General features: G+C 41.7%; 1 pseudogene; it reads left to right on the top strand.

Moving 5' to 3' along the window:
- Positions 1–4,139: 4,139 nt before the first annotated feature.
- On the top strand, positions 4,140–7,191 carry LOC109748985 (vacuolar-processing enzyme beta-isozyme 1-like; annotated as a pseudogene).
- The last annotated feature ends 297 nt before the right edge of the window (positions 7,192–7,488 follow it).

The following is a 7,488-nucleotide window of genomic DNA, read 5'->3' as shown; positions in this document are numbered from 1 at the left end:
CACTACCAGTCGCACAGGCACGGGCACCAGCAACGGCTCCGGCACCTGCACCAACACTTGAAGTTGCACTTGCATCTACTCCGGCCCGTGTAGCGGCAACGGAACCAGCACTTGCACCGGCAATAGACTGGGCTGCAGTTCAAACTGCATATACCAAAGTCCTTACAAAAACCGACATCTCCACCTTCTTGGTAAGCATTGGCAGCCCAAGTGCTTTGTTCTTTTTTCTTTCCATGTATGTCTTCTTGTTTGCAAACAGAGAATTCCTAGAGCAACAAGGGATTCGTTCAATAATCCGGGCGACCGTGGCCAAGTTTCTCTTACCATGCGCAATCTTGGTGTGAATGAACCTGCTCAATATACCATAAGTACAAAGGATGGTCGCATGATGATTGATGCTAAAGGATGGTCAAGGTTCAAAACTCTATCAAATCTTGCGGTAGGGGATGATGTCAAAATCGAACTTTCTCGGCAAGGAGAGCTGGTCCAAATCAACTTTGAAATTCTTCAGTAGCAGCACGCAACTGCCGAACTGATCTATCCTCCGAGAGCTTTTGATGTAATAATGGGCATATTGAAACAAGTGTCCTGTGTGTATAAGTAGTGCGACAAGATTATTTATCATGTAGGATATCTTGAAAGAATTGCAACTCTGATTGCTGGTTAGGAACTATCCTTCGATTTCATTCTAACAGCTGTCGTGCTTTATTTAATTCTCTATATTCGCCTTGCGACAGCGTCTAAAACCAGCGATGTACCGATCGCTTGCAATATCAAATGCGCTGAGTTAGAACACATGGGCCCCCAAACATGCTGCCCCACCGACCAGTGGCCCAAAGTCTAGAACCGTCAACCTATATGAGTATTATATTCTCATTTGAACCCCCATATTATGTTATATATATTCCCCTTCATTTTTCTTATATATAAATTCGTGATATAAAAGATTTTTGTATTTATTTTCAGAGGGAGTATGTCTCTATCAAAAATATATTTATGTGTAACTAGTTACTCCTACCTTTCTATTTCCTTTCGTTGATATGCGGGGTATCCAGCAATGGGGTCCACGTGCCATGCACCAAATTAGAGTGCCCAACTGCACGACAGACTCACCCCAGTCGTAGCGCTGCAGTAATGCCCAATGAGCCGTGAAATCACAAAAAAACCACCTTTCCAGTAGTAGCAGTAAGCTGGACGGACGAAGCAACAATATTTCACTGGGTCTGAATCCCCTTCTCCCTCATCTGCTTGTTCAGAGAAAACCTCCTCTCGGCGATTGCGTTGGGTTTTCTCATGGAGAACCAGGTACGAATTCTTCATCCATCCCCGATAAATCCTAGTCCCTAGGTCGCGGGTGATCCTAGGATGGTAGCTGCCGCCATTGATGCATTTTTCTTCCTACTGAATCTAGTGTGTTTCATTTGCAGTGCCCAAAGTGCAAAGACCCTACAGGTTTCTGCGCCCTCGGCGAGACGCCACACTTGTTCCTTCTCGTCCTAACACAAGATTTTAAAACGCGCACAGTATGTTCATAGAATCCTCTTTTCTATCCGGGAGGGTGGGGGTTTTTGAACATGCTGTCGGCTAATTTGGAAATTTGGATTTCTATATTTGGATAAAAAGGTACTAGTACCATGGTCAACACCGACGTGAGATAGGAAATTATTTCTAGATTTGGATAGCGAATACATTGTGTTCTCATTTATTTTTCCTACAGTGCATTCCTTGCTCTGCCAGAACACATGTACCCAAGATGGTCGGCCTTGCCATAACTCAATACACCAGTTTAATGGTCACATTGAAGACAAGCCCATGGATATAAGTTTTGAATTGGGTTCATGAACCAAGAAGATTGCTGTTTTTTTATGGCCGAACTTGGATGAACTTTCTCAAGTATTACAGACTGAAAGTTGGCGCATGAATATTGATGGAAATAGCAGAACCTGGTCTCATCTTCACTGTGATCTTCCACCTCGACGTCATTCCAGTAGTTCATCCATGTTAGTTTTGTATCTGGTTCTTTCATGTTGCCTCATTTACTTCTTAATCGACCTATTCTGTGTAACTAAATTTGACTTTAGAAGTAGCAACGATTTGTGATTCCCTTTTCTCACGGAGATGCTACTTCTAACTGGACGCGGAGGAATTGATCCCGAGCTCATATGCTCTCACATGAACAGTAAAATCGAAAAAATATCGAAAAATATTCAAAAAATTCCAATTTTTTTTGGGAGAAACATTGACAAAAGTTCTAAGTGCCTGCAAAAATTCATCGTGAAATCACATTCCTAGAAGGCATGGCAAAAAAACAAAAACAGTACTCTGAAAAAGCTACTTTCAAAAGCATTTTGAAGCACTGAAATTTTTTTTTGCCACGCCTTACAGGAATGTGATTTCATGATGAATTTTTGCAGGCACTTAGAACTTTTGTCAATGTTTTTCTCAAAAAAATTGGAATTTTTTGATATTTTTTCGATTTTACTGTTCATGCGGGAGCATATGAGCTCGGATCAAAAGATGACTTTCGCTTCTTACTAATCTTTACCTTGCTTACGTCGTCAGCAATTTCACAAAAAAGTCCTTGTGCTTTTGTGTATTAAACCCGCAGTCCTATTTTAAGTGGCTACCAGAGAAAACGTTTCGCTTTTACAAAAAGGACCCTGCATTCTGGTGTATTCAACCCACGATCCTGGCTCTGAGAAAACGTTGCAAAAAAAAAAAACATGCATAACGAGCGACTGGGGGCGGCGGCTGCTCGATGCGGAACGACGCCGGCGGCTGGGGGCGGCGGCTGCTCGATGCGGAACGACGCCGGCGGCTGGGGGCGGCGGCTGCTCGATGCAGAACGACGCCGGCGGCTGCAGCTTGCAGGGGCCGGATCCGTGCGCGGCAGATCCTGGGGAGGCCGATTTGGAGGCGGGCGGCGAGGCAGGGGTCGCCGGTGACGATGAGGAAGGCTGGAGCATGGTTTCCCTGGCAGATCCATGGAATCCGCGGCTCCTGGGCAGAAAGAAGAATGGAGATGAGGGAGAGAAGAAGGAAGAAAGGAGGGGAGGTGCGGTGTCCTAGGCAGGAGCTCGCCGGAGCCGTGCGATGGAGGACGGGCGCTGGAGACGGAGGGATTCAGAGCCGGCCGATCCGGCGACACCAACCAGGCCAGGGGTGGCGTACGAATCTACATCACCATCAGGTAATCCATTCATCTCCTCTCTTTTCCTAATTCCCCACGATCTGGTCCTCAATCGCCATGTTCTTGAGCTGCAGAAATCACTCATTCCCCATGTACTTGAGTTGCAGAAACCATTGGTTAACCAAGTTTTCTAATACATTGCTGTCAAATTGCATGGGCCTATCAAATTTTGTAATATATAGATGATGTTATGCTGTCAAATTCCATCCATCTACATATTCCATGTGCAAAGTAAAGGAATTCAGATGTTGCAGGTTGCAAACAAGCAAAACCATGACCTGTCATCTGCAGAATTAACCTACATGTAAATAAGATTTCTCTTCCAACCATCTTTCAAAGATAAAATCGTACAGCGAATGGATCAGTTTTAACTAATACAAGTGCACACAACATTCAGCTCGACAATTGATCATCTTGCTGCAACACCACTACTTTTCTTGATAGCAAACAACCAGTTTCAGTAATCATATATTGCTTTTCTGATTTGTTTATTCTATTATACCATAGATATCGTAAGAGACAGTTAATCACTTAATGAGAGTGTTTTGTTCAGTCAATTGAGTGCCTGCTGGTCTGATTAGTTTATGTATGTCACAGTTCCTTTTAATAGTTATAAGTTGCAATTTCCAGACAAGGCATATGTTCTATTGTTTCTCAGGTTTGTGCATTCCAAGCCTGCCTTAGGACAACCCTTGTGATAGTATGCCTAAGATAAAGATAGGCCGTGTCAAATATACTGAAGGGTGGGTGCTTATTGAACCCACAATCCGTGAGCTGGATGCCAAAATTAGAGAAGGTATGCATATTATTAAGCATGCTATCCATCGATGTGACCTTTTCAGATGTCGATTGATATTTCATACTACAGGATGAGTACTAATATGATCTGCACGCACAGCTGAAAATGATACACATGACAGGAAGAGAAAGTGTGAAGCACTCTACCCAATTTTCCGCATTTCAAGAAGCCATTACATTTATGATCTTTTCTATAGAAGGAAGGATATATCAAATGAGCTGTATGTGTTTTGCCTGGACCAGGGTTATGCAGACCGTAATCTGATTGTAAAGTGGAAAAGGTCAGTTGCCTCAACTTTATATCATTTAAGCTAGGGACCAAGATGGATGAGGTTGATTTGGCTTGATCATGCCAAAGAAATTTACCTCCTTTTTGGAAACTGAAAGCATGTTTCGGAAGTTCAGGGTTAAGTTTCCAAATCTGAGCTTTATAGCAAGTCAAAGAGGATCAAGAGAAGCAGAGTAGGATAATAAAGGTTCACATAGATGTAGTAATCTGTCACTATCAGCTAGCTCAAGTATGTATGACTGTACGATAATACAGGTTCACATACATGTAGTAATCTGTCACTATCACCTAGCTCTAATTGAAATTTTCTTGGAGCAGTTTCATTTGCAAATAGACTAGCTACACGGGCACACACATACACACACACACACCCTAATTGAGATATCATATTACTTACATGATGTGGATTATTCAGGTTATTATGATAAATTATTTGACTGATCATTGTAAGCTGTCAAATCCAGTGGGTAAACAGATGGCTAGGCTGCCTATAGATCCAATGTACTCCAAGGCATTGATAGTGTCTACCGAATTCAAGTGCTTGGAAGGAATGTTGATTGATGTTAGTAGCTACAGTTATCTGCAATGTGACGACGTACAGGAGCAATAAGAAGGATCTCATGACTTATCGGCTACCGAGCAGAACCACATATAGCCGTGTCTCCTTTGCTGCATCAAGGTCAGGAACCTCCAGATTCATTGCTTCTTGGTCTTTATTTTGTTGGTGCATAAATTGTAGTGGTGGCTTGAGATTTTTTTTAATGTCTAGGTGAATAACAGAATTTTTTCTTATCACATAGCATTCTGTTTTGCTATTTCAAATGTGCTTGCCAATGTGCTCTTTATCGAACAATCTTTTGGCCTTTGAAGTTTCGAACAACTGTTTGTCACAATTTTTTAGATCGGTTGTAGATTTTATTGACCCTCTCACGTAAACTCGGAATTGAGTGATTCTTTTTACTTTGGAAAGCTTAAGTCAATAAGCATCTTGAGAAAAAATATTAAAAAATTGGTAAAAAAATTCAGAGGATAAGTTGAAGAGAGAAGTTTCATTAATTGTACATGTTTTGGAGCTTATATTTTTATCGAGAGCTAGGTTTGTTGGTCCTTTTGTGCAATTAAGCTCATGCCGCTGGAACCATGTGTACATGTAATCAAGGCATTGGGGTCCACAGATTTTGTTACGACACGAAAATATTTGATGGTTATCATTGCAGACGCCCTCAATCTCAGGAACACTCTTACTATGTCTTTGATTCTGTTAAAGACCCATGTAGGTATGCCCAACCTGCCATTTGTTTATGCTGGCGACTTCATCAAAGTGCTATGGCAAAAGCATGCTTCCAAAAGCTATTCCAATATGGTATCTATCCTCTCTTTTTTCTTTTCCATTAAAAATATATTTATTAAGCTGAAACGGTATGTTTCGAGTCTTATAACTAGAATTGCAATTTTGGCAGATCATATATGTTGAAGCATGTGAATGTGGCAGTATCTTTGAGGGATTAATGCCACAAGATCTTAATATTTATGTTACAACAGCAGCAAATGCGGAAGAAAGTAGCTGGGGAGCATACTGCCCTGGGATGGAAACACCACCTCCTGAATATATGACCTGCTTGCTGCTTGGATGACGCATACAATGTTTCTTGGATGGAAGACAGGTAAAAAGCATCAGCTGTAATATTTATGCTCTGTATGTTGTCTTGCTATTCTGAACCATGGGATCCTACTGTGCAGTGAAACTCACAATCTACAGAAGGAAACCATCAAGCAGCAGTACGAGGTGGTTAAAGCAAGAACGGCACCCCCAAATGACTCCAATATCGGTTCTCATGTCAGGGAGTATGGTGATAAGACATTCAAGGATGACAAGCTTTTCCTTTATCAAGGTTTCTATCCTGCGAAGTCAAGCATCACAAACAGGCCGCTGCTTTCGCCCAGCCTCAAGGGTGCAATCAATCAAAGAGATGTTGATATTCTTTTCATGTGGAAGAAGGTAAAATCCCAGTTATATATTTCTTGTGTAGCTCATCTTCTCTGTTACTACTAATTTTCATGTGTTTTGTTTTGCCAAATTTGTCTGCTAACAATGTATCTTCTCGCTTTCAGTATGAGCAGTTAAATGTTGGATCAGAGGAGAAGCAGAGGGCTCTCAGGGAGTTCAAAGAAACTGTGTTACACAGGAAGCATCTCGACAGCAGTATCGATTTCATCGGGAAGCTTGTCTTTGGATTTGAGGGGCCTTCGGTGCTTGAGGCTACTAAAGGCCCTGGCCAGCCATTAGTAGACTATTGGGATTGTCTGAAGACGATGGTGAGTGTAACAATTCCTTGTTTACAATCCCATAAATATGCAACACCCTGCAGTACTCTTTATTTTTCCGGTTGAGCTTAAGTTTACTGTGTACTGATGCCAATCACTGCTGTTAGGTGCGAGTTTTCGAGTCCCAGTGCGGATCACTCACTCAGTATGGCACGAAACACATGAGGGCTTTCACAAACATCTGCAACAATGGCGTCTCCGAGACCGAGATGAAGGAGAAAAGCATCAGCGCTTGCGACAGCTACAACATGGGTAAGTGGAGCTCGCTGGTTCTAGGGCACAGCGTCTGGTCGGCTGCACTACAGTAGTACATGCATGGGAGCAGTACCAAATGCTCCAGAGGTTCGTAGATAGACCTCATATATGGTGTGTGTGTGTACATTTATACATTGTTTTAAACATGCAAGAAACAAGCCGACGATACGCCCCATGTGGTGTCGGGTCAATCAGTAGTTTATGATCGTGCTCGTGATTTGACTGTAGTCAGTTGAAAGGCAATGATTGTTGTGCATGCTATGCATATGATTCGTATTTGTGGATTTTGACATCAATAGTTTATCCAGAAGAAATATTGTAATCTCGTACAAAAGAGCCGACTAAGTTTTCTTTAAAAAAAAATTGTCAAACGTGAAGGGTCATACAGGCATATGCTTGACTAAATGATATATTTATAAAAAAAAATTGAATTAGATGCACTAATTAGAAAATATGCATTTAAATTCAATCATCGCCTTTCGCCTCTACTTTGAGCTAGCTATTTTTTTAAATGAGTTCAGCTACTAATTTTAAAGACCCCTAAAAAATCTACTAATTTTAAAGGGTTCGCTAAATCTCAGTTGACTGAGATTTAAAGGAGTCTCAGACACCTTTTCAAGCCGTTGGATAC

The sequence above is a fragment of the Aegilops tauschii genome, chromosome 7, assembly GCF_002575655.3.
Source record: "Aegilops tauschii subsp. strangulata cultivar AL8/78 chromosome 7, Aet v6.0, whole genome shotgun sequence".
Taxonomy (NCBI): Eukaryota; Viridiplantae; Streptophyta; class Magnoliopsida; order Poales; family Poaceae; genus Aegilops; species Aegilops tauschii.
The sequence above is the reverse complement of the archived record's forward strand: the minus strand, read 5'-3'. Positions and strand labels throughout refer to the sequence as shown.